The sequence below is a fragment of the Sciurus vulgaris genome (assembly GCF_902686455.1).
Source record: "Sciurus vulgaris genome assembly, chromosome: 2".
NCBI classification, from domain to species: Eukaryota; Metazoa; Chordata; class Mammalia; order Rodentia; family Sciuridae; genus Sciurus; species Sciurus vulgaris.
The window spans coordinates 105106916-105133267 of NC_136462.1; the positions used below are offsets into that span (position 1 = coordinate 105106916).

General features: G+C 33.2%; 1 protein-coding gene and 1 long non-coding RNA gene across 18 annotated transcripts in view; one reads left to right on the top strand and one right to left on the bottom strand.

Annotated features, from left to right (window-relative positions):
* The window catches only part of TCF12 (transcription factor 12), a 345689-nt gene that overhangs the window by 54480 nt on the left and 264857 nt on the right, over nucleotides 1-26352 (top strand). The window lies entirely within an intron of this gene.
* The window catches only part of LOC306653090, a 343839-nt gene that overhangs the window by 1598 nt on the left and 315889 nt on the right, over nucleotides 1-26352 (bottom strand). The window lies entirely within an intron of this gene.

Sequence of the window (26352 nt, forward strand, 5' to 3'; positions counted from 1 at the left end):
TAATTTAGCTATTGTAAATTGTGCTGCTATAAACATTGAGGTGACTCCGTCGCTGTTGTAAGCCACTTTTAGATCTTTTGAGAAAGTTCTCCTATTTTGAAGTATTCAATTAATTGTTGTCAACTACATATTATAGTACATTAGAAGTTGTTTCTCTTGTCCAGCTGCATCCCTCTGCTCATTAATCACCCACCCTCCATCCCGCCCCACCATTACACCCTTCTCAGGCTTTGGTATTCATTCTTCTATTCTCTACCTCTTTGAAATCAACTTTCTAGCTTGCATATGTAAAAATTGCATGTGCTATTTGTTTTTCTGTGCCTGACATATTTCACTTAACATAATGCCCTCCATTTCCATCCACGTTGCTGCAAATGGCAGAATTTCATTCCTTTTATGGCTGGGTTATATTCCTTTGTGTATATAGATCACATTTTCTTTATCCAGTTATTCATCAGTGGGCACAAAGGTTGATGGCATATCTTGGCTATTGTGAATAGTGCTATAGCAAACACTTTTAACTTATGTGCAAATGGAAAACAACATGTTTGTAGCTGTGTTGTGGTTAATACCTTAAATTCATTTTGATATTTAAAGGACTTATGTCTCAACATCTTGCTTATGGGCATGCTCTTTAATCAGGATATGGTAACAGGTCATTTAAAACCTTAGTACTCTAGATGTTTTTATCTATAGTTGGCAAAATGTAGTCTACAGCAAGAATTAAAGATAGTTTAAAGTTAGTGAATGTGCTGTTAAAGCCTGCATTAAAAATATTTACTGATACACTTTGTATATTGTTATATTCCTAGACTTTGAGAAAGAAAACCATGTATGTATCATGGTAATTTTAATGATTGTTAAAAACTAGGTCTATTAATATTGCATTCTCTTTTGGTGATTTCATATTATTAGAATGAGTTGTCTTACAGAGATTGAGATGCAGATATAGCTCAGTGGTAGAATGCTTGCCTAGCAGGAGTGAGATTCTGTGTTTAATTTCTAGTACCCCCTTTCCCCTGCTCCCACCCTCCCACGCAAGTGTTAGGGCTGGGTATGTGGCTGGCTCAGTGGTAGAACACTTGCTTAGTATTCACAAGGTCCTAGTTTGATCCCCAGAATTACAAAAGAAAACATTAATTTACCTAATAGTCTGCCTAGCTTTGCTATCTCTATGAATATATTAATAAAATATGCTTATAACCAAAAATTAGATTTTGTTTTTATTATTGAAAATAATGAAAGGTAGATAACTGATAAATAGCTAATTACAAGTAATAATTTTAACACAACTTTAAGTTGTAAGTTTCCTTGAATACAAGTTGAGGTTTCTACATATTATTTTTCACTAAAAGTAATCAGAGGTACTTTGGAAAATGGTTTTGTTTTATATCTCAGGCAAAGTACATACAAGATAAGCCTGGAACATTTTGTCATACCTGATAATAAGCTTTAAAGACTACTGGGGTTAAAGAACTCAGGGTCCATCTTTGAGAATTTATTGCTGGATAAAAATGGGACAATTTGAGCATTAATAAAGATAATACCTACAGTGGTTTGAGATATATATGTTAAATACATGAGTTCACAGTGACTTAAAAATTTTTTGGTTAAACAAGTGGAGGAAGCTAATGAAGCAATCATTAGTTTTAAAAGTGGAAATGTAGGAAAGAATTGCATTCATCCTGTCTTTTCTATTAGAAGTGTACTATTGGGCAACTAAATAGTAGATGGGATGTTTTCTTATATAGAACTATTCAAGCTAACAAGCTATGGGTTATAAAATTAGACTATCACCATTTTGTATTTAAGACCTAATATATTAATAAATCTAGGTGCAGAGCATTATACTGTTCACCTTACCAGAAGAGAGCCAGACACATTTTGCCTTCTGAAGAAGATAGTATAACACTTAAAGTAGTCTTGTCTCCCCAGAAAATAATTGAACTTCATTATTAGGTCGTTCCAACTACTAATGTATGGTAAATACAGGTAAGGAAAATGTTAAATAATAAGAGATAACAGAAAAATCCAGATGTGGGAAACTCTAGGATAAACAATTAATTTCTTCTCTCAAAATCTGAAGGAAAAAATTTGAAGGGGACATATTTTAAAATTTAAATTAGTTAAAATAAGAATTCGTATCCTCAGCCACACTAAACACATTTCAAGTGCTCAGGAGCCACATACAGCTAGTGACTTACCATATTGGGCAGTGCAGATAGATAACATTTCTGTCATTGCAGAAAGTTCTATTGTATAGATGTGTTAGTTTCTTAGGGCATTATAACAAACTTCTACAGTTTTGGAGGGCAGAAGTTCAAAATTTAGGTATTGCAAGATATTGGTAGGGCTAGGTTATTTCTAAAGGCTCTAGGGGAGTACCCTTCCTTTTCTCTTCCAGATTCTTTTGGTGCCTTGATGTCCTTGGTTTTGGCAGCATACTTTCTGTTGCTGCTTCTATTTTCACCTGGTCTTTTCCTCTTCTCTGTCTCAAATTCTTCTCTCTTTTCCGTTAGAAGAACAGTAGTCACTGGAATTAGAGCCTATCCCAATTAAGGATCTTGAGATCCTTAATTATGTCTGCAAAGACCCTGTATCCATGTAAGGTCACACATGTTATTGGGTGTCAAGCCTCGGACAAGTTTTCCTTCCTTCCTTCCTTCCTTCCTTCCTTCCTTCCTTCCTTCCTTCCTTCCTTCCTTCCTTCCTTCCTCCCTCCCTCCCTCCCTCCCTCCCTCCCTCCCTCCCTCCCTCCCTTTCTTTCTTTCTTTCTTAAGACACAATTCAATAGTGAATAACGAAAAGCAGTTTCAATGTCTAGACCTTATTTGAATTCTGATTCAAACTAAGATTGTAAAATCAGACAACTATGAAACGGTTTACATTTGAATACTAAATATTTATATTAAAGAATTTTTGATGACTCATGTTAATGGTATTGTAATAATGTTTTTAAAAAGAACTTTTTTAGATGTAGGGCAATATTTACAGTTAAAATGATTTTTTGGAGAAGGTTCAAAATTATGCTGAACTGAAGAAGTGAATAGGGGGTTGCAAACAGTAGCCCATTTATTTTGCAGTCTTTTTGTAAATACAGTTATATGGAACTATAGCTATGGCTTTTCATTTACTTAAGGCCTGTAACTGCTTTTGCAATAGAGGCAGAGATGATTGGAACAGAAGGGGCCTGCAAAAGCCTAAAATATTTGCTTTGTGGTCTTTACAGAGAAAGTTTGTTTATTTTTGGTACAGATGAAACAAAGTAGATCATGAATTGGTAAGAATTAAGCTTTCTCCCCTTTATTTGTTTAAAATTTTCCATATGTTAAACTTTCTAAAAAAAAGTTGACTGTTTGATTTTAGAGAAAAACTAGGGAAAACTAAGCATAAAAAGAGAAACCTATAGAAAAATATAAAAGGTTTCTCTATAAGAAGTTCTGTCAGTAATGTTTTATTTCTTAAATAAATGTCTGAAATGAGTATGGTGAACTTTAACATTTGTTAAATCTGGTGGTGGGTACTTGAGTCTCATTTATTTGTTTTATTCTCATTTATCTGTTTGCTAAAATATTTTTAAGTTTTAAAAAATTAAGCTCTATCATTTTGTCTAAGTTAAAATGTAAAAGCACACTATAAGTTTGGGAAAGCATTTGTAACATATGACAGGGGACCACGAGCCTTAAAACATAAGAAGCCTCTATAGTTGTCCAAAAAAAAAAAACAATAAACAACCCGAAACCAGAAAACTTCTTGTTAGGAAAACTGGAAAAGGTCACTGGATCTTGCCACAATTAGAAAATGGTTAATTAAAAAATTAGACATGCTTAGGTCCTGGCTAAGTTTCTGAACTTGCAATGTTCCTGCCTCGACCTCCCCAGCTGCTGGGATTACTAGTGTACACCACCATGCCTTGTTGTTATTATTTTTGTTATTGTTGTATTTTGACCAGTGTTTTTTTTTTTTTTTTCTTCACGCAAGAGACTTTATTATGTGGACAGTCCGCTCCGGGGTTGGAAAGAAGGGAAAGAGACCAGTGTTGTTTTGAATTCAATATTTTTAGTAGTTTAAACCAAAGTTCTAAAAATTCAATGAAAAGAAAAAAGGAAGGATAGTAATTGAATTTATTGGTTAAATGTTAGAAAGTTCTGTTTCTACATGTGTTTGTTAACCTCTTTTGTATACTGTTAGGATACTTCTTGAGAGGTTCACAGATTTCAAATCTCAGCACACATGAGAATCACCTGTAGGGCTCCCCGCCCCCCTTTGTACCAGGAATTGCTTTACCACAGAGGTACATCCTCAGCCCTTTGTAGTTTTTATTTTGAGATAGAGTCTCCTTAAGTTGCTGAGACTGACCTTGAACTTATGATCTTTCTGTCTCAGCCTCCCAGTTTCTGGGATTACAGGTGTGTTCCACTGCACCTAGCTCATTTGGAGGGCTTTTGGAGACAGACTACTAAACCCCATCACCAGGGGTTTGTATTCATTGGGTTTGAGATGGTGCAGAAAATTAGAATTTGTATTTCCCCTGAGATTTGAAGCTTCTTGTTGAGGGACTACACATTGACAATCACTGTTCAACAATTGGAAAAAAAAAAAAAAAGATATATGTGTTTGTAACCATGAAAAAACAGTTTTTTGTAGTTGGAGATGAACAGAATACCTTTATTTTGTTTATATTTATGTGATGATAAGGATCAACCCAGTGCCTCATACATGCTAGGCAAGTGCTCAGCCATTGAACTACAGACCCAGCCCCATCATGAAACTTTTGATGTACAAAAATGCTCTTTTCATTTTAGTTTATGATCAATTAAATGTTTGTTAAAAAGATTGCATTTGTTTCATAGAGAATGATTTGGAGCCTTAAGTATTGGGTTTTAACTTTAATATCTTTGACTCACAAATAATGTTTATTTTTTATAAATAAAACTGGTTTCTTTGTGTTATACTATTTATATGGATGAGAATAAACTTCAGAGTGAAACTGGAAAGAATGAGTAATGTAAAGAAAAACTGATTCTACAGATAGAATACATTTTTACAGAAACATTTGGTAAAATTATTTAAAAAAGCAAGTAAAACTAAATTCAACATTGTGATTTACTCTCCAGTGGAGAGTTTCTATTATTTGTTTATTCCTCACATAATTTTTTTTTTAATTCAGCAAGAAAAATTGAAAACTAAGGTAAAATACTGCTTTCTTCCTGGGGGGAAAAAAAAATCTAATGAAGAACAAAGCTCTCTAGGCTCTTTAGTTGGGCCTACCAAATATATAGGCCAGTTCTGTCTGATAGAACTTCTGCAGTGATGAAAAGTTTTATTTATTTATATTTTTACATCCGTGCTGTTAAATAAATGTGACCATTGAGCACATGAAATGTGATTAGTGTGGACTGAGCAACTGAATTTTAATTTTAATTATCTAAAATTTACATTTAAATAGACACATGCACCTGGAGGCCACCTCATTGGACAACACGACTCCAGGCAGTTTGGAATGAGACTTATCCCTTGTTACAAATATATTAATAATTTTTTAAAAACATATGCAGTGTTTGGTTTGTTGATGTTTTGCTTATGCCATTCATTTTTTATTGTCTTATTTGCTTTGACTACCACTTCTGCTTCTTTTGTGTAATGGTAGCAGTTTGACTTACTTTGATGTACTAAATATTTCTAATGTTGAATCTTTGGGATTAGAAGGTACTAGACTAGACTTGGTTGGCAGCATAATAATATTTTACTCATATTATTTGTTTTTTGTATGAGTGTTTATTACATTTATATTTTTATTAAAGACATCTCATTGACTCTTCTGATTCTTAAAACAAAATTCTTTTTATTTTGTTTAGCTTAAACCTTGAGTCATTCAGTAAGTATTATTTGCTTATTTGAACCATACATTCCTGGGAGATAGGGAATGGTAGAGGAAGTAGATGTTTTCATATGATGTGCTTATAAGTAGGAGAGGCAAACATCCTGGTATGATATTTGGAAGTGTTTTTAGGGAGCAAAATGTGCCTGAAGGAAACACACTGAATAGTCATTATAAGCTGGAGGAATTAAAAGTAGGAAAATACATGAATGGAAAGGGGCCAATCAAACATGTTTATAGATTTCTACTTTCTATTTTTTTTTGTTTTGTGATTGACAGTAATAGAGATTGTGCCTCATGGTTCTTAGCAGTATTGTACCTGCTACTATCTTAGTATTTTGAGCTTTTTTTTAAAAAAAAAAAATTATTGTATAGTATTAGGGATTAAACCTAGGGCTTCTGACTTGTTGTCAAGCATTCCCATCCCAAATCTTGTAAATTCTTTTTTTTTTTTTTTTTCAATTTTATTCTTTAAAATATTTTTTAGTTATTAGTAGATACAGTATCTTTATTTTATTTATATTTGGGGCTGAAGGTCAAACCAGTGCCTTACACATGCTAGGCAAGCACTTTACCACTGAGCCACAACCCCAGACTCTCAATTTTATTTTTTTATAACTATTTATTTGTTAATTTTTTTTATGTGGTGCCGAGAATCAAACCCAGTGCCTCACATGTGCTAGGCAAGTGCTTTACCCCTGAGCCACAACCCCAGACCAAATCTTCTAAATTCTTAATGCCTAACTTACACATCTACCCTGAATATATTTATTACTTTTGTTTAGTTGAAGAAACTTTAGTGAACAGAGTTGTAGCAAATATTCTGTGCAGTGTGACTGAAATTTTCCTGTTAACTGTAGCAATGAATTTGTGTTTGTATTGTGTTTTCTTAGTGTTCCTCAGTTTGAAGGCTGGGTCATTAATAAAAGGAGAATGCTTGAAACTATTATATTTCTGTACTCATAATTTGTATACATCTCAGCTGTTGTGTATGTCAACCAAGACTTTAGTTCATCACAAACCTTATTTTCAATGGTGGACACTAGCTGTCATAAAATCAGTTTGCTATGTAAAATATTCTTTGCCATTTGTGTGAATCCATTGTGTTTTCATTTAGGTTTCTTTCTATTTTTCCTACAACTCATATGTTCCTATAAACTGATATGACTAGTCAAAATTTCTCCTGATGATTATTATGTCCTTTCAGCTACCTAGGTGGTAGTTATTGAATTTACCAATTTTAATATTAATGTATGAGTTTGTGATGTTATAATTTTGTTCTTCATCCTAGGTTGATACCTTATTATAGTGGTAATGTTTTCAAAATGTCTTATACCTGCCATTTAGTGCTTAGAAGGCATTTTTAGGGGTTCAGCATGTAGTCGTTAGTTGAGACCTTAAGTGTATGTAGTTCCTGAGTGTGTAGAATGAAAATGGTTGAGGGACTTAGAAAAATTGTTACACTAAAAGCTCACTTGATTGCCAAGAAAAAAAAAAAGAAGAACCAATTTTAGTGTTTAAAGAAAGATGTAAGAGCCTTGAGTGTGGTGGCACATGCCTATAATTCCAGTGGCTTAGGAGGCCGAGGTAGGATGATCTTGAGTTCAGAGCCAGCCTCAGCAAAAGCAAGGCGCTAAGCAACTCAGTGAGACCTTTTCTCCATATAAAATACAAAATAGGGCTGGGGATGTGGCTTAGTGGTCAAGTGCCCCTGAGTTCAATCCCTGGCACCCACAAAACAAAACAAAATAAAATAAAGATGTAAGTTCCCAGGGAATTCTACGTGGAAAAAAATTGCAATTAGTTCTTATAGAAACAAAGTCTATTTTGATTTCCTTCAGGGGTCCTATAGTTTCTTGATTCAGGTTCCTAGGTAGGTGTCTACCTTTTACTCCTGTTCTTTTTGCAGACTAATTTTCTTCACTTATCTGGTAGTTTGACTAAATTTACAGTGTCTCCAGCTTAACCACTATCTCTGTGTTACCCTCCTGATTCTAGTTCTCAAGATAGAATATTTAGTGATTAATAAGCCAGTGAGTTAACTAACTAGTCTTGATTTGGCTGCCTGTATAAATCTCATCCACTTAGCTGGTGTTAGAGTCATGGTTATTGTTCACTGATACAGACATGGCTGTCAGGACCTGCTCATTCAATAGGGACTGTAAGTGGTTTTATGCATATATGTATTTCAAAAGTAATTAAATGGATTCTCCATGCCATCAGTTCCTTTGATTATTTTTATGCATATTTGTTAACAGACATTTTTTCAGCACATATTATAAAAACATACAGGGTTGGATGGTGATGTTACAGACATGATCAGAAGCAAGTGTAATCCTTGTCCTTGAGGAACTCATAGTTTTAACAGTAGGAGTGACACATAAATAGTAATAGAGTGATAATAGGTAATTCTAATACAAGTAGACTACTTAATAGTCACATCAAATAAGAGCTCAATGTTGGATTTCTGTCCTTAAGAAAAACTGTATGACCTTGACTAAGTTTCTTAAAATATCATTGTACCAATTTTTAAAAAGGAGAGTGGTATGCATTTTCATTGTGTGACTCCAGATAATGTACATGGAAGTGCTTTTTATAAAAGTGTGAATGAAGTATAACAAAAATATTAAGAGTTTTGTTGGCCAATTCCATTGCCTTTCAGTTCTAGTAAAGTCTTTTTTTTTTTTTTTTTTTTAAACACAAAAAGATCGTTTTCCCTCTGTATTATGTTATGACATAGTGAGAAGGTGGCCATATGCAGGCCAGGAAGGTTTCCCTTACCAGAACCTGACCATGCTACCCCTTGATCTTGGACTTCTAGCCTCCAGAATTTTGAGAAATAAATGAATAAACCACCTAGTCTGTGGAATTAGTTGTGGCAACCTGAGTCTAAGACAGGATGTGAGGAGTTGGACCAATGTTACTGGCTTTGAAAATAAGGAAGGTAACACTGGAAAGTAGGCAGCCTCCAGAAGCTGGATAAGGCAAGGAAATAGATGGTCACCCAGATATATATGACAGGAACACAGCTTTGCCAATACCTTGATTTTAGCTTTGTGAGACCAGTATCATATTTGTCACCTAGACAACTGTAACATTGAAACAACATTTGTGTTGTTTCAAGCCACCAAGCTGAGGGGTACGGGTGGGGAATTGTTTTCCTATTCTTCTTAGGAGACTATATCATCTTCTTAAGACTTGACCTTTGTCTTTTCATGTAAGACATAAATTTTGTTTCTCTGACAGTATTATACATTTTATATTACTTAGGTTCTGTTGGTTTGCCTAGGTTCTTTGCCATTTCTCTGATTCTGTCCTTGTTCTTTTGCCGTTTTGTATTGATTTGTACTTTCTCATTGAATTTAACTACAAATTTGAACTTTGTTACAAATATTTGAAGCTGTAATTTTATATGTAAGTATTCTTAAATATGTATATGTGTATTATTTCTAAGTTATTTTAAAATCTATTTTCTTGAAAATCTAGTTATTGTTTATATTAACTATATTGATGTTATTGTTTTAATGATTTATCTGGAGTAAAAGTACCTACTACTTCTGTAATCATGAATAAATAAATATTTTTCTCCAACTATAGATTTTATTGTTTAGAAGCTTTAAAGTTACTTTGACATTTTTGTTTTTTGGTGGTGTGGGGAACTGAACCCAGAGTCTTGTGTATGCTAGGCAAGTGCCCTACTGTGTCCTTAGCTCTACTTTGCTATCTTGAAGCAAATTTTTTGCTATCTTGAAGCAGATTTTTGTTGGAAAGTCTGAAAATGATAATTATTTTGTTTCAGTCAAGGCAAGAACATGCCTTTGATCAGTAAGTTATGTACTATTAAATATTCCATCTCATTTGGATGACTCGAATGAATATGCCACTTAATTTTTCTTTTTTTTTAAATTAGTAATCAGAGAAATGTTTATTAAAGCAAAACAAAAACCAGACAATAGCACTTTATAGCTACTACTTAGCAAATATTTTTAAACATTAGATTATACCAATTGTTGATGACAATATGAGGGAAACAGGAACTCTTATACTGCCAAGGGGAGTGTAAAGTGTGACAGTGGGCAGTAATTTGACAGTATTTTGGTGAAACTAGGTATATGTATATACCCTATGATCTCTTAGTCCATGCTTGCAAACATTTCCCAGAGAAACCTTTACATGGGTCTAAAGAGGGTAAGTCCATTCATCATACTAACATTAGGGTCTCAGAAGCAACCAATGAATTATCACTGGAGAGGAGGGTCTGTAAACATGGTGAATCCACTCCATGGATTTATGCTGCAGGTAAAAGCCATCAGTTACCTATATATACAGCCAGATGAATAGACCTCTAAAATCACCAGTGAAAGAAAGTTTTTAAAAAATGAGATATATAAGAGTACAATGATCATCTTGTAATTAAAAAGCACATATGTAAAATGATACTACATAACTTATTAAGGTATATACATATCTAAGATATATCAAATACATCACTGGGGTGAGAACAGGGTAAACACTATGAAGGAAAACAGTAGTAAAACAAGAGGAACCTTGCACAGTCCAGTGATGATAATATGCTATTTGAACTTGGGATCTTCTTGCCTCAGACTCTCAGGTAGCTGGTATTTTAGGTGTACTCCACTGCATTGGTCAGGATGAGCTCTTTTAGGAGAGACTTCCAGGTATAGGAAGTCAAGCCACTTTTTCTACTGGACCACTTCTCCCAAAGGTCCAATGGTGTACTGATGTTTTTCTCATGTGAATTCAGTACTTTGTATCTTCTTTCTTTATTCAGTTTTTACTACTTTTCTGATCTGGGACTCAAGAGTAATTGAAGCTTACTCCTTACCCATTATGAATCCAGAGACAGATTTAGATGTGAGAAAGAAAAATGCTTTGGATTATCTATATTTATTCAGCAATTTTTTTTTTTTGTGGATACTTTGTTATGCTTTTCAGACTCAAGATGAGCTTGCCAGTTTTGATCAGGGTACCCTTCTTTTCAAATCAGAATTCCCTGCTCTGTCGGACATAGGAGTTCTATATCTAAGACCTGGTTTTAATTTTCTTTCCTAAACCTGAATTAAAAAAAAAAAAAAAAAATCTCTGCTTCTGCTAGGTTATCTCCTTTGCTCCATTTTTTAAAAACAATATTTACATTCTTCATTTTCTAAATATGCTTCACTTAAAGCTTTAGAAAATAACCATTAATGGTTATTTGTATAATACAAGCAACATGAAAATGTTTATCTGCTTTCAGATGTTTCTTTTGCTCCACTGGTCCCATCTTCTGGTTCTCTTCAAGGATCACTCCCACACTGTAAATTTTCATAGTGTTAATTAAAAAAAAAAAAGAAAAAGAAAAGAAAAAGAAAACGGCCAAGTTCAAAATTAAAGGTATATGGGAATAGAAGGCTAGTAGGAAGGAAAACTAGAAAAGCCAGATATAAATCCTATATTTTCACAGTAATGAGTGATTTCTCTGTGTGGTTAGTAAATTTTGTGATGTAATTTCTTAAAGATCAAAAATAGTTTGAAAAGTGGAACCATAGTTAAGTATTAAGCTTTTCAAGGAGAATTTTGAAGAACAGAATTGTTTTAGTGGACATGCTTATTTTAAAAAGAATTAACTTCACTGCAGATCATGTTAAATAATTTAAAATGGTTGCAGCTGGTAGTTGCAACTCAAGATTCCATGGTTTACTGCAGAACTTTTGGCCCTGTAAGGAAGACTTCCCAGATAGACTTTTCAGGATCAAGTCAAGTTTTTGTGCCTTTGATTCTGGTCACCATTGAAGTCAACACTTTGGGACCTATTGAGGTCTTAGCAGTAGCAATGTAGAGGGATCAGAAGATGACAAGTTTAGTAAAGATAAATGTTGGTTCATGATGTTTAGAGACAGAGGCAGGTATTATATATACATCAAGAGTGTCTGAAAGAAAATTGAAACTTCTAGTACTCATAAGGTAACAGCTCAAAACAACAACTTTTCTGCTTCTGAGATACTAATTATACAATAAAACTGACTTGTCAAGAAGCAAAAAAGAAAAAAATGATAATTGAATAGATTCTGGTCAGTTTCATTTATCTGAAAGATGTACCTTTCACAGGTAGATCATGGGCAAATTGAATGGTTATAGACTTGGGACACAAACATGAGCTTTATTTTCAGAACCTTATGTTTATATTATTAGGTAATTATGAAATTCTCCTTGGAAAGTATTTTTCTTTTACCCAGGCAATGGTAGTCCCTCATTTCTTTAATATAAAGAGTTTTCAAAGTATAACAAAAATAAAGGACAAAGCAGACTACACTTAAATGACAGCCAGTTATAGGCAAGGCTATTGTGTTGAAAAAACATTGCTTGAAAACAAAGCTTGATTTTTTTTTCTTTTTTCTTTTTTATTGGGTTAGAGCCTATCAGTAAAATGATGGTGTTAGAATAAAATTTTCTTAATAACACCAAGATTAAAAGTTTAAATAATCAACAGAAAGAGAAATACTACGTGACTCACATATATGATGAATAGGAAAAAGTTGAACTCACAGAAGGGTTTGGGCATAGGAATTGGGAAGATATTAGTCAAGGGGTATAAAATTCCATATTATAAAACGTGGTGACTCTGTTAACATCTATACAATCAACAGTGTATTATATATTTGAAAATTGCCAGGACAGTAGATTTTAATACACACACACACACACACACACACACACACACACACACACACACGTTAGATGTACAAGGTAATATGTATTAATGTATATGAATTAGCCATACAGCATTGTATACATGTTTTAAAACATCTTGTTGGCTGGTTGTGGTGACGCATGCCTGTAACCCCAGTGACTCAGGAGGACTGCAAGTTCAAAGCCAGCCTCAGCAATTTAGCAGGGCCCTAAGTAACTTTGTGAGAGCCTGTCCCAAAATAAAAAATAAGAATAAATTTAAAAAAAATTTTAAAAAGGGCTGGGGATGTGGCTTGGAGGTTAAGCACCCCTGGGTTCAATCCCTGATATGGGTGGTGGGGTGGGGGAAATCATATTGTACACAGTAAATACAATTTTTTATCAAGTTAAAAAAATGAAATTTCCATTTCCATTAGTTATATTATGTTTTAAATACTTACACCATGAAATTTTGTTGATCATTTTTCTGTAATCTTTTATTTTTTCTTTTTTTAAGGTTCATCTTCGGGGCTGGGATTGTGGCTTAGTGGTAGAGCACTTGCCTAGCATGTGTGAGCGCTGGGTTTGATTCTCAGCACCACATATAAATAAATGAGTAAAACAAAGGTCCATCAGCATCTAAAAAGAAATATTAAAAAAAGTTCATCTTCAAATATTTAAAAGTTTTTATAAATTAATAAGAATTTATTAAAATAACTTATGGTAATTTTCAAAAGTAAGGGTTATATATAATACAATGAAAACTATAAATTTGTTTACATTCTTTGGTTAGGAAATGTCTTTGCATACTTTCACATTTATAGTATGTATTATTTAACAGCTGTTAACCTTATGCTGTTTGTTTTTAAAATACTCAAGTGTATTCATGGGCAAGTACACAGTGTTCTAAACATAATCACCTTACAATTATATCTTTATTTTTTCAGTCATAAAAAGAGAATAGTTCCTTTCATTGGTGACATTCACCAGAAGTTTTTTTCCCCCACTGAGTGTTTTTAAAAATCATTGTTTATTATCAGAGTCCTAAATGCATTTTGAATTTTATATTTTTTTGTTTACTCCTTCAGTAATATTTGTGGAATGTCTTCTGTTTGTGCTTTTCATCTTATGTTTTTCTTTATAATAGTATAAATTGCAAAGTATAAAAATGTTCACATTTCAGGGTACATGATTTTGTTTGGAATGTTAACTTAATGCATGAAATCAAGTTTGTGAACTCTACTTCAGGAACTCCCCTGTGGTTGCTGTAAATGAGCTTGTTTGACTATTAGAATTATCTCTGAAGGACAAAGGTTGTAGTCAAACCTGATGCTGGGTGTGATGGCAAGGTACAAATTAAAAATTCTTAAGAGAATAGTTCTTACTTGTTTTCTAGTTTTATTATCAAGTGTGATCAACTATAAAGAAAAACTACAAAGCTGTCTACCTCTTTGACGTGTTTTAAAGTATCATGTGTTCTAAAAAGGTAAGCACCTCCATCTCAATAGATAGTATCAGTTGACTACTATATTTCTAGATCTATGTGAGGGAACCCTCAGAGATTCTTAAAACATGATTTTTGTCCCAAAGGAAATTCTGTTTCACTGTGGAGACCCAAGATTAATAGCTATGAAAAAATTAAAATTCAGGAGTTTAGAGTGACTGATGTGAGGGTCATGAAAGTGCTAAAAATGAAAAGTAAGGATTTGAAGCCATCCCTAATGTGATTTTAGACATCAAAGGAAATGATATAAGATTTGTTCTACTTATTTAAGATAACAGGTTGCTACTTTGTAGGTCTACTTATAAATTTTTTCCTAGTCCTGGAATTTTAGTTTCCTAAGAGAATAACATTTGATTTAGACCATTCTGTTGAAGGGTATTGTAAGAAAAGAGTGTTTTATGAAAAGGGAATCCATCTCAAAAATGTTTTAATTTAATTAAACTAAAATGGTTTAATTTTGAAATATAGACCCCCCCCCCCCTTTTTCCTGGGGATGTAGGTCACCAGCAGAGTGCTTACATGGCATAAGGAAAGCTCTGGATTCAATAACCAGCATCAACAAGACAAAGTATGTGTATATGTATGTATATATGTATGTGTGTTTTCTTTACATTTCTGCCTTTGTGCTGTGGCTTAATGTTTGTCCCCTTCAAAACTCATGTTGAAATTAATTCCCATTTTAACCCAAGATTAAGATGAGACTTTTAAGAGGTAATTAAGCCACAGAAGGGATTAGTGCTGTTATAAAAGGGTAAGTTTGGCCTCCTTTGCCCCCTTGCTTCTCTCTTCTGACATGTGGGGATCCAGACAACAGTCTGTGAAATGCTATCCTGAAGCATTGAATAACTTCACTAGACACCAAACCTGAGGCATCTTGACCTCACATTTCTCAGCCTCCAGAACTGTGAGTTAATAAAGTGCAGTTTTAGAAGTTACGCAGTGTACAGTATTCTACTAGAGCAGCACAGAGTAGATCGAGACACTTGCTTATGCTGATATGCTGTTCTTAATGTCTTTTTTTGATATGTTGGATTGAGCATTCCCTCAATTTTCACGTTTTACTCCCTTCACTGTGGCAATCAGATAAGCTGCCATCTCATCTGTGAACCAATTTCAGTCATTTTCTGTTTCTCTAAGATTTTATAACTCTGCCACTCATGTTTGGTTATTTATTCATCTGACTTTCCTCTTACATTTCTGCTTTTAAGATTGATATTATTTATATATTTATTTGGAATACCTGGCATAATGCTAAGCACATAGTAGATGGTTGATAAATAAATTACTTAAATTCTATTACTAAGGAGTAGAGTTTTTTTGTGGAAAATTAGGTCTTTTACTTTCAAAGATTAGGTTTTAGGTTAAAAATCCTTAACTTCCTGTGTTTTCAGTAATAAATTCAGCACCAGTGGTGACTTAGAACATGAATTTATGAAAGCACCTTGTTACAAGTTTATTGAAATAATAATTTTGGAACAGGAGATTCTTAACAGAAAAATTATGTTTAATAGTCCATTTTATGCTGCTGTAATGGAATACTGAGCATTGAAAATTTATAAAGAACAGAAATTCATTCTCCCAACTGTTGGTTGCTGGGTCCAAGATGGTGACTTGCTGAGAAGAGGAAGGTTGGTTGTAATCTCACTTGGCATAAGAGTAAGAGTGAACCCTGCCCACTGTAAGCCCTTTTCCTAGCAACTTCAATTCATTAATGAATGTTGGCCTCACCTCCTAACACTGTTGCATTGGGGATTAAGATTCAACATGAGTTTTGGAGGGGATGAAACATTCAAATCATAGTACTTTATATATATTTTTACTGATTCTAAATTTAGATGTGATTTATCAGTTCATTCATTTAACAAGTATTTATTGAATATCTGCTAAACTCAAGGGACTGGGATGGACTTTGGACATATATTGGTAAGACATACATAAGGTCTTAAAAAGGTGAAGAGTGAATATGCTGGGTAATTTAAAGTTTCAGGTTTATTCAGTTGATGTAGTTGAATTAATTTTAGACAATTCTACTTTAATTAATGTAGTTTTTTTTTTGGTCCGTGGGAGACTGGGGATTCGAACCCCGGCCCTTACACATACTATTCCAGCATTCTACAAGATGGGCTATGTCGTCAGCCCCTAATTGATGTAGTGTAACAATGTTAAAAACAAGTTTTAGAATCCAGGAGCTTTTTTGTTTTTTTTTTTTTTTGGTACTGGGGATTGAACCCAGGGGTGCCTAACCCTTGAGTTAATTTTTTAATTTTTTAACTTCTTTTTTTTTTTTTAATTTTTGAGACAGGGCCTCACTAAGTTGTTATAGGGCCTCTCTATATTGCTAAGGGTGGCTTCAAACTTGGGATCTTCCTACCTCAACCTTCTGAGCTGCTGGGATTACTACCACTATGGCCAACTTGCTTTTTAAAAATAATAGATAAATTCAAAATTCTATTGGTTTTGTTGGTGGTTACATATAATACTGAAGGTTTCCATAAAATCTAATTAGCTTATTGAATTGGAGCTGACCCACCTTGCAGTGACTTAATTATCTATTTCATTTACCATTGTGAATGAAGTAGCTAGGTTATTCAGTTGTCAGACAAATTTGCAGAATAAGCATCAGTATGTATTAACCATATTACTGTTTTTTAAAAGAAAAGAGCTACATCTGCAGGTTATTGTATAGAGCATACTTTAGTGTTTTAAAGAAGATGGATTCTCTGTAGAAAACAGATTAAATGGAATCTTCTTGACTAGTGATTTAAATTGGTTTAATTCAAAACAAATTTTATATCTTCAGTAATAATAGTGCTCATTGAATTAAAAAAGTAAGTGCTAATTGAAAAGTAGATATGTGCATGAATTACTTTTGAATAGTTAAAATAGTTATATGTGGTACATGTTCGTGTGGGATTAAAAAGTAACAATTCTGCAAATGGTAGGGTGTAGAAAAGTTACATGATTGTTAGGTTGCAAGAAATAAAGCATCATTGCATAATGTTGTTATTAGAAATAGTGTTAACATTGATAATACAGGGAATTCTAAGATTCCAGATTCCTGGCTTAAATATTTCCTATGAATTTTGCTATGCTTTAGCCCTGTCCTGTTGCCTCTCATAGTCATTCTTTGGTTGCTGTGTCATCCAGGGTAAGCCTTTTTTGGCAGAAGAGGTTAAATATTAAAGAGAGAAATTAAAGATACGGATCTTATTCTGACTCCTCTGTCTTTGAGAATAGAACTGATAGAAGTTACAATGAGGGAAGGTTGTAGAGGGAAAGAAATTATATATACTTAAAAAAATGAAGTATTACTCCATAGTTCCTTGGTTCCAAACTTTGATAATGTATTTGTTTTAGAATTCACAATTTTTTTTTTATTTTTAAAAACTGAATAAGCACATTTATACATTATGCATCTGTACAGACACATATATGGTGTATCTATCTATAAATTTAGGAGAACTATGTGCATGTTGTATTTGTGAGTGGCAGAGAGTGAGTGAGATAGTAGGGAATAAGTGGATTGTAGGGACAGAAGTGGTAGATTGGGTTTCTCAGCACTGTTTCATCCTTGTGCTAGGTCAGGTTTGATTACTAATGTGTGAAATAAAATCTTGATTGTAGTTTACAGCTGTGTTAGCACTTAAGCTGATCACTAACAAATTTTTTTTGAAGTTGTTTAAATGTGATTTTAATAAAAAATGGAAATGCAGGTACTGAAATCCCAAAGCGTTTCTATATTTCAAGGTGGTCATCCATGTGATCCAACATCCATATGCATACACTACTTTTAAATTCACATTATGTTCACGGCAGCTTCATAAGTTTCACAGAGAACTCATGGGCTTCCGAAAATAAATCCTTCATTGCAAATTTACAAAATCTTTCTCTATAACATTTGATACTTTTGGGCTTTTAATCTGGAAACTTCTTTGATTTTATCTGCCTAGCCTCCTACTCTGCTATAATTTTTTTTTTTTGCCACTTCATTTGCTCTTTTTTTTTAATTAAAAATCATAAATTTACATAGGGCAATGTCGTTTGATTCATTCTGTTATTTTTTCCCTTTCCCCCCCACCCCTCCCACCCCTCTTTTCCCTCTATACAGTCCTTCCTTCCTCCATTCTTACCACCCTCCTTATCCCTAACCCTAAACCTAACCCTAACCCTAACATTATCCCCTCCTACCCCCCATTATATGTCCTCATTCGCTTATCAGCGAGATCATTCATCCTTTAGTTTTTTGAGATTGGCTTATCTCACTTAGCATATTCTCCAATTTCATCCATTTGCCTGCAAATGCCATAATTTTATCATTCTTCATGGCAGAGTAATATTCCATTGTATATATATGCCACAGTTTATTTATCCATTCATCAACTGAAGGGTATCTAGGTAGGTTCCACAATCTGGCTATTGTGAATTGAGCAGCTATGAACATTGATGTGGCTGTATCTCTGTAGTATGCTGATTTTAAGTCGTTTGGGTATAGGCCAAGGAGTGGGATAGCTGGGTCAAATGGTGGTTCCATTCCAAGCTTTCTGAGGAATCTCCGTAGTGCTTTCCAGAGTGGCTGCACTAATTTGCAACCCCACCAGCAATGTATGAGTGTACCTTTTTCCCCACATCCTCGCCAACACCTATTGTTGCTTGTATTCTTGATAATGGCCATTCTAATTGGGGTGAGATGAAATCTTAGTGTAGTTTTGATTTGCATTTCTCTTATTACTAGAGATGTTGAACATTTTTTCATATATCTGTTGATTGCTTGTAGATCTTCTTCTGTGAAGTGTCTGTTCATTTCCTTAGCCCATTTGTTGATTGGATTATTTGTATTCTTGGTGTAGAGTTTTTGAGTTCTTTATAGATTCTGGAAATTAGTGCTCTATCTGAAGTATGAGTGGCAAAGATATTCTCCCACTCTGTAGGCTTTCTCTTCACATTACTGATAGTTTCCTTTGCTGAGAGAAAGCTTTTTAGTTTGAATCTATCCCAGTTGTTGATTCTTGCTTTTATTTCTTGGGCTATGGGAGTCCTGTTAAGGAAGTCTGATCCTAAGCCAACAAGTTGAAGGTTTGGACCTACTTTTTCTTCTATAAGATGCAGGGTCTCTGGTCTGATTCCGAGGTCCTTGATCCATTTTGAGTTGAGTTTTGTGCAGGGTGAGAGATAGGGGTTTAATTTCATTGTGTTGCATATGGATTTCCAGTTTTCCCAGCACCATTTGTTGAAGAGGCTATGTTTTCTCCATTGCATATTTTTGGCACCTTTGTCTAGTATGAGAAAATTGTATTTATTTGGGTTTGTGTCCATGTCCTCTATTCTGTACCATTGATCTACCTGTCTATTTTGATACCAATACCATGCCGTTTTTGTTACTATTGCTTTGTAATAGAGTTGAAGATCTGGTATTGCGATACCCCTTGCTTCGCTCTTTCTACTGAGGATTGCTTTAGCTATTCTGGGTTTCTTATTCTTCCAGATGAATTTCATAGTTGCTTGCTCTATTTCTGTAAGGTACATCATTGGGATTTTAATTGGAATTGCACTGAATCTGTATAGCACTTTTGGTAGTATGGCCATTTTGACAATATTAATTCTGCCTATCCAAGAACGTGGAAGATCTTTCCATCTTCTAAGGATTGTAGTTTTACAGCTGTGTTAGCACTTAAGCTGATCACTAACAAATTTTCTTGACAGAGATAAAACCTAGACATTCCAGGACTATGTAAAATCACAAACACACAGAATATTCCATGGTAAAAAAACTACTGTTTTACTAATCTTAGGGAATTGGAAATGTTTTCTGCAGTATGTAGTCATCCAAAAAGCTATTTCAACTTGCCTCTTTAATAATAATTAGTACATGGGTTGTACTTCAAGATAAGAAATGAAGACTATCTGAACCTGTTGAATAGATAGTAGGAATTTAGGTAAGCAGAAGCTAATGATTCAAATTGGAAAAAGTCCTGGGCATAGGGGATTAACACCCTACCATTTATGAAAAGTCTCACAGAATCTCAGATAACCTCAAGAGGCTTGCACTTTTGTTTATTAAGAACTGTGCTAAGACACTATGGAGAATACTTGGATTCTAATATTGTTTAACTATTTAAGTGCCAATAAATGTCATACAAATTACCATTCCTTTTACTCAATTATGTCAACTAAGTGTGAGGCCCCGAATCAAAAGAAATGAATTTGTGGGTTGGAATGTATTTCTTTTTAAGTTAAATATTTTTAAAATTTTATTTAAGGTTCCAGATCCATGTAAACATTAAAGTAGGAGTATGATCACTCTTCTTTCAATTCACGTGAGGTTTCACCACCAAGTGCACGAGAAGAAATATTTTCATTCCCTTCAAATGATTTTACAATGCTTTTTCTCCAACCTTCTCTTTGCTGACAACAGCAAGTATGTGTACTTTGTTAGGTCAGTAAATGCTGATTCCTACAAGACGAAAAATTAGGAAGTGAGCTTAGACATTCTGAAGAGGAAGCACAAAGAATGAGGCAATTGAATAAGGAATATTGGAAGGATTATTTAAAAGTGTGAGTCATAAGCTGTATTAGTATTAACTTCCCTCAGGTTACCAATCTTTATATCTGTATCATGGTTTATTTTACTTGGTTAATTTATGCAGATATATAGATGGTGGCAAGCTGTCATTATCAAATTCTCTTTCAGACCAAAAAACTTGTAAAAAAAAAAAAAATAAAAAAAAAGAAGTATGCTTGTAACCACAGTTTTTGTCCCATAACCATATAGTAATAAACTTGAGCCTTGTAATATAAGGTTATAAAATAGATGACAAAATGATCACTTATAAAGTGAAGACAAAATGATCTTTATAGTATATCTTTATTTACCATATCATGCATACTTGATGAAGTGTATTTTTAATGATTCCTTTTAGGACATCAGCACTTATTCTATTACAGTAACCTGCTGAATTCTAAGTAATTGTTTTTTTTAATATTTAAATGAAGAGCTCAATGATTAAAAAAAAAAAAAAACACTTTCCTGCAGTTTTTATTCAGTGATAGAATTTGGAAACTATATATGATAAAACCAACAGGAACAACTGTGAGACTGAGGGAATTTCAATTATGAGGGTTTTATTTTTACTAATTTTTAAAAAATTATTTTAGTTGTTGATGGACTTTATTTTATTCATTTATTTATATGTGGTGCTGAGAATCAAACCCAGTGCCTCACACATGCGAGGCAAGTGCTCTACCACTGAGCCACAATCTCAGCCCATATTTTTATTAATTTAAACTATGTTTTGGGGAGTGGACAGAAAGGGAAGAAGAAGATTTTGAAATTATGCCCAATAGCTTTTGGTTTTCTGTCTTTTTTCTTTATTAATGGCATATGAAATTTAAAATGTGAAAGATTTGTGTATTAGGTGCTTTATATACTGTTGAATTTTCCAAATGTCTTCAATCCTTTATGGAGATAGTTTAAAAAATACGTAGCATGAAAATAGGATCATATTTATTCTGAAGGATTGTAAGACCAGCAGTCTGTTTTCCAAAAAGGTGGAAATATGGTTTTGTTCAGTATTATAAATAAATTTACTTTATGTTGCTGCTTACATTTCTGTTTTTTGGTGTAATACCAATATTGACTAAAATGAACTGTTGACAGACCTGTGGGAGTAGGGGGAAGAGCTTGTATTGCTAAAAAAAGTTTAAGTGCTGCTTTTAAAAATAAAACTTTAGTCCTATAGACTGTTATGTATGATCTGTGTTTCCACAAGGAAATGTTGATTAAGTAGTTTCCATTTTGGTATTACAGTATGTCCTGTTGTAAGTTGCTGACTCTGTGAAAATCTTTTAAGTCAGAAAAGCAGCTCAGCTTAAACCCGTACTATTCATTATGGCAGAAACCAGAAATAGAAATCTACCAGTTTTATAATCTTTTGAATTCCTGCATATGTTTTAGAGTAAATTAAGTTTTTTTAAGTTTTAAAAAAAGGCTATTAACTACAGAACTAAGTTACATTATGTATTCTTATACAAAAGGGTCTTTTAAAATATGATTTACTAAATGCATATCTGTAGTATTGTTATTTTAAAGGAAGCCCCAGCCTAGAATGAGTACCGAAATTGTTAGTGAAACTGTAAGATATATTGTTAACCTATAAAACAGGATAATTAACTGATAAAACTTGTTTATATGGAATACTTATCAGGATGGACTTATTTTGGATGTTATAAAAATTCATCAAAATGTGTTTTCTGGGGCCTGGGGTTGTGGCTCAGTGGCAGAGTGCTTGCCTAGCACATGTGAGGCACTGGGTTCAATCCTCAACATCATATAAAAATAAGTAAATAAAATAAAGGTATTGTGTTCTTCCGCAATTAAAAATTTTTAAAAAATGTTTTCTGTTAAATAACTCATCCTTGGATTTATTGAGGATATTTGACTAAGTGTTTGAGGGTAAAGACAATACCAAATTGTGGTATGTCTGCTTGCAAAAGTATAGTAGTAATTCAGTGTAAAGTGAGATTAATTTTTTGCCTTTATGTTACTCACCAGTTCTGAGGATTGTGGTTTGTGTTTTCTGAATAAATGATTCAGTTTCTCTCTACCTGGAAGAGGAAGAAACATACTTATATCTGCTATTGTATACAAAATTTAAGACTAGTCAGTGTTAAGTAGCTATTACTTTGCAGTAGTTTTAATACATGGCATGATCAATAATTTTTTAAAATTATGTTTATTGAGATTAAATTGTTTACCAGTTAACATTATACTATAAAGGGAACAGAAATTTGAGTGTGCTTAGAAAGAAAAACTGTCATTTGTAGTCTGATGTGTGGCATTCTAATTTAAATTAGTGGTTTGAGAGAATTAGATTTTACTTTCATTCAGAAGTAAAACTTTTGTGCATTTTCAAGATAAACTAAGGAAATAAACCATAAAGCAAAGACTTTTTGTTGTTAACACAGTGAAGATGGAACTTTTAAAGTGCTTTTTAATTGTTCATAATAAAACTTTCATTTGTCAAGTTAGAATTCAGTTTATCATATGGTATTTTATATATCATATTAGCATGTTGTATTCTTTCAAAGGTAATGACTTCAAAATCATAGCTAAAATATATAGCTAATGATTATTAAATAAGATTGATGAGAACCAAAATTGTTCAATTGTACTGAATGCCTTTTTAAAAATAGCAAGTATTATTATATTTGAGATGAGTGTCTTGATGTGTTTGTGTTACCCAGGCTGGCCTCAAACCGTTGGACTCAAGCGATCTTCCTGCCTTATCCTCCTGTGTAGCAGGAACTGGACTATAGGGTCATACTGCCATGTTGGGCTACAGTACTAACATTTTATTTTCTATCAGTAAAGATATATTTTTGTTTGAGTTGTTTAGTAACTGTCAACAAGAAATTTTATGTTCAATGTAGCTTTAAATGTTAATTGCCATAGTAGTTATAAAGGGTACATGAAGTACTAGGGCGGTAGCTCAGCGGCAGAGCTCTTGCCTAGAATGTGTGAGGCCTTGGGTTCGATCCTCAGCACCACCGAAAGTAAATAAATAAAATAAAGGCATACTGTACACCTACAACTACCAAAAAGAAAAAAGTACATGAAATATTCATAGAATATATTTATTTAGTGTTTTGTCCATAGCATATTTTGAAAGAAATATTGAAGCTAATGTGAATATAGTAAACAATATTGGAAACAAGCTTTCAATTGTATTAAGTATCTTAAACTATGTCAGAATTGTTAATTTCAAGGAGGTAACTCTGAAAAGTCGAATCAACAACTCTGATTAAAGGTCTTCAAAATAGAGGGCCTTCTCTTTTTTTATGAATTGCAAATGATGTACAAAATGATTTCATTTCTAGGTAATGGTGAATACGAAAATGTTACTGAAGCTATGTACAAGTAACCATGGAACTAAATTCAAGTCACGGATATTTTTGATCTGTATGAGTACCCTGTAGTTTGTTTACTGATTTTAACAGTAAAGATTTGGAAAGTATAGAAAAAATAAAAATGATAATAATATTTCCTAAGTACTATGGACATTTTGATATTGACTTCCTTTCTCTCCTTTTTTTCTCTGTGCATATTTTACATGTTATGCATGTTTATACCAGCATTTAAATTAAAATGGTATTAGGTTTTAACATTAAAAAATTAGTTGTTTTTATGACCACATTCACATGTTATAATTTGTAGGAACATAGTTTTTGCTTTAGAGAAGAGTTCAACGAATTTTCTGAAAGGGCCAAACAGTAAAGTATTTGAGACTTCGCAGTCCAAGAGGCAAAATGAAGAAATAATATAGGTTTTTATTGCCACTTAAAAATGTGAAAAACATTATCAGCTTATGGGACTCCCCAAACAAAACAAACAGCTGACTGGATTTGGCCCATCGCTTTAGTTTACCAATCCTGCTTTGGAAGATTATTTGCTTATATTTTATTTATATTTCACTCTGTGTGTGTGTGCATGCATATCTGTCTGTCTGTACATCTAAATCTTCAGCAGTTCTTGATATGACTCAAAGCTAAGCTAGGCAGTGTGTTAAAAACCAGGGAGCTTGATTGCAATTCCAATCTTACTATTGCAGGAATCAGTTTGCTGTCTTCTAGACAGAGGGCTGATCTTGACTTTGCATTATGCTGCTTATAGACTCCCAAGTAGAAGTACTTGCTGAACTTAGAAGTGAACTTGATTCAGCCTTTATAGGAAACAGGAAATTGATATACTTGGGCCTAATGCTGGGAAATGAGGATTCTGTATAGAAGAGGTTAGACCTAGCCAAATTTGGCCTTGAAATGTCAAGGCCTTCTCTCCCAAATCTAGTTTTCCTTGACCTCTTGTTATTTAGTATCCATTTTTCTAGCTTTAGAGATGATCTTAAACAATAAAGAATTTTATATATTGATGTAAAGGAATAAAGCTTAATGAGAGAAATAAGGTAGTTAAAAAGGTCATATTTTCTTGTCTTGGGATATAAATTATGTCCTGAAATGTATTGAGCTGGGAACAACTGTGTTGTAACTTTGGTATTGCAACGGTACTGTTTAGTGTTTTTTTTTTTTTTTTTTTTTTTTGCGGTACTGAGGATCGAACTCAGGCCTTGTGCTTGTGAGGCAAGCACTTTTACCAGCTGAGCCATCTCTCCAGCCCGGTACTGTTTAGTTTTAAGAGTAGTTTTTCTTTTCTTTTTTGGGAGGTCTATATATAAATACTATTAACTCCCATTTTCAACCTAAGTGCAAAGCTTTTATAATTAACCTTTAACCCACTCCAAGTTTTCAATTCTGTATTTTAGTAAAATTACTAGGTACATTAAAATAGTTTGGAAATTATCTGGAGCATATATTTTTTATTATAATTAATATTATAATTATGTAGCAATTATATTACATATTATATATTGTGTGCTATATTTAAGTTTTTATAGATATTCCACATCTGGCATGATGGGACAAAATGAATTAAAATGTATTTGGAGTAGTATTAATAAATAGAATTATATGCTGTTACTTTAAGCTGTTATTCTAATAACCTGTACATAAATTATATTGTTTACTGCCCTCTTTTGGGACTGGTTTACAAGCTTGCAGATTTGTAATCCTTGAAGCTTTGTTCCAACTAAGTTCTGTTTTAAGATTATTTTCCTTCATGGTGCTTTTATTTCATGGGAACATTTTTGTGTGTAATTTTCTTCACCCCTGTAGTAAGCAGTTAAAAAATCTTGGCATCATAGGAATGAGTGATAAACTAGATTGCATTTCATAGCTTGTGTTTCCTTTAGTATTGGAAGTACTTATTTAAATAAGGAGTGACATGAATTTCTAACTTGTACAGATTTGCTGTTATTAACACTGCTCTACATGTCTGTTGACCTATAATATATTTCCTGCAGAACTTGGAGCAGAGGTACTAGGTATGCTAATAATAGGTAATGCTAGTAATAGGTAATGGCTAATGTGTTAAGTTTCTTATGGTTTGGTTCTGACATGTTGCTGAACTTTTAAAAATTTCTTAATTTTAATCATAACACATAACTGAAAATTTTCTTTAAAAATTTTTTTTTTTAGTTGTAGATGGACACAGTACATTTATTTATTTATTTAATGTGGTGCTGAGAATTGAACCTAGTACACAGGCTAGGCAACTGCTCCACCACTGAGCTACAACATACCCAACTGCTCAAAATTTCCTTTTAATAAAGCTCTTGATATTTGTTAACTAATTCTCAAATGTTTGCTATAATTTCCCAGTTCCCTTATATGGGACTAGGTTTTAGATTGA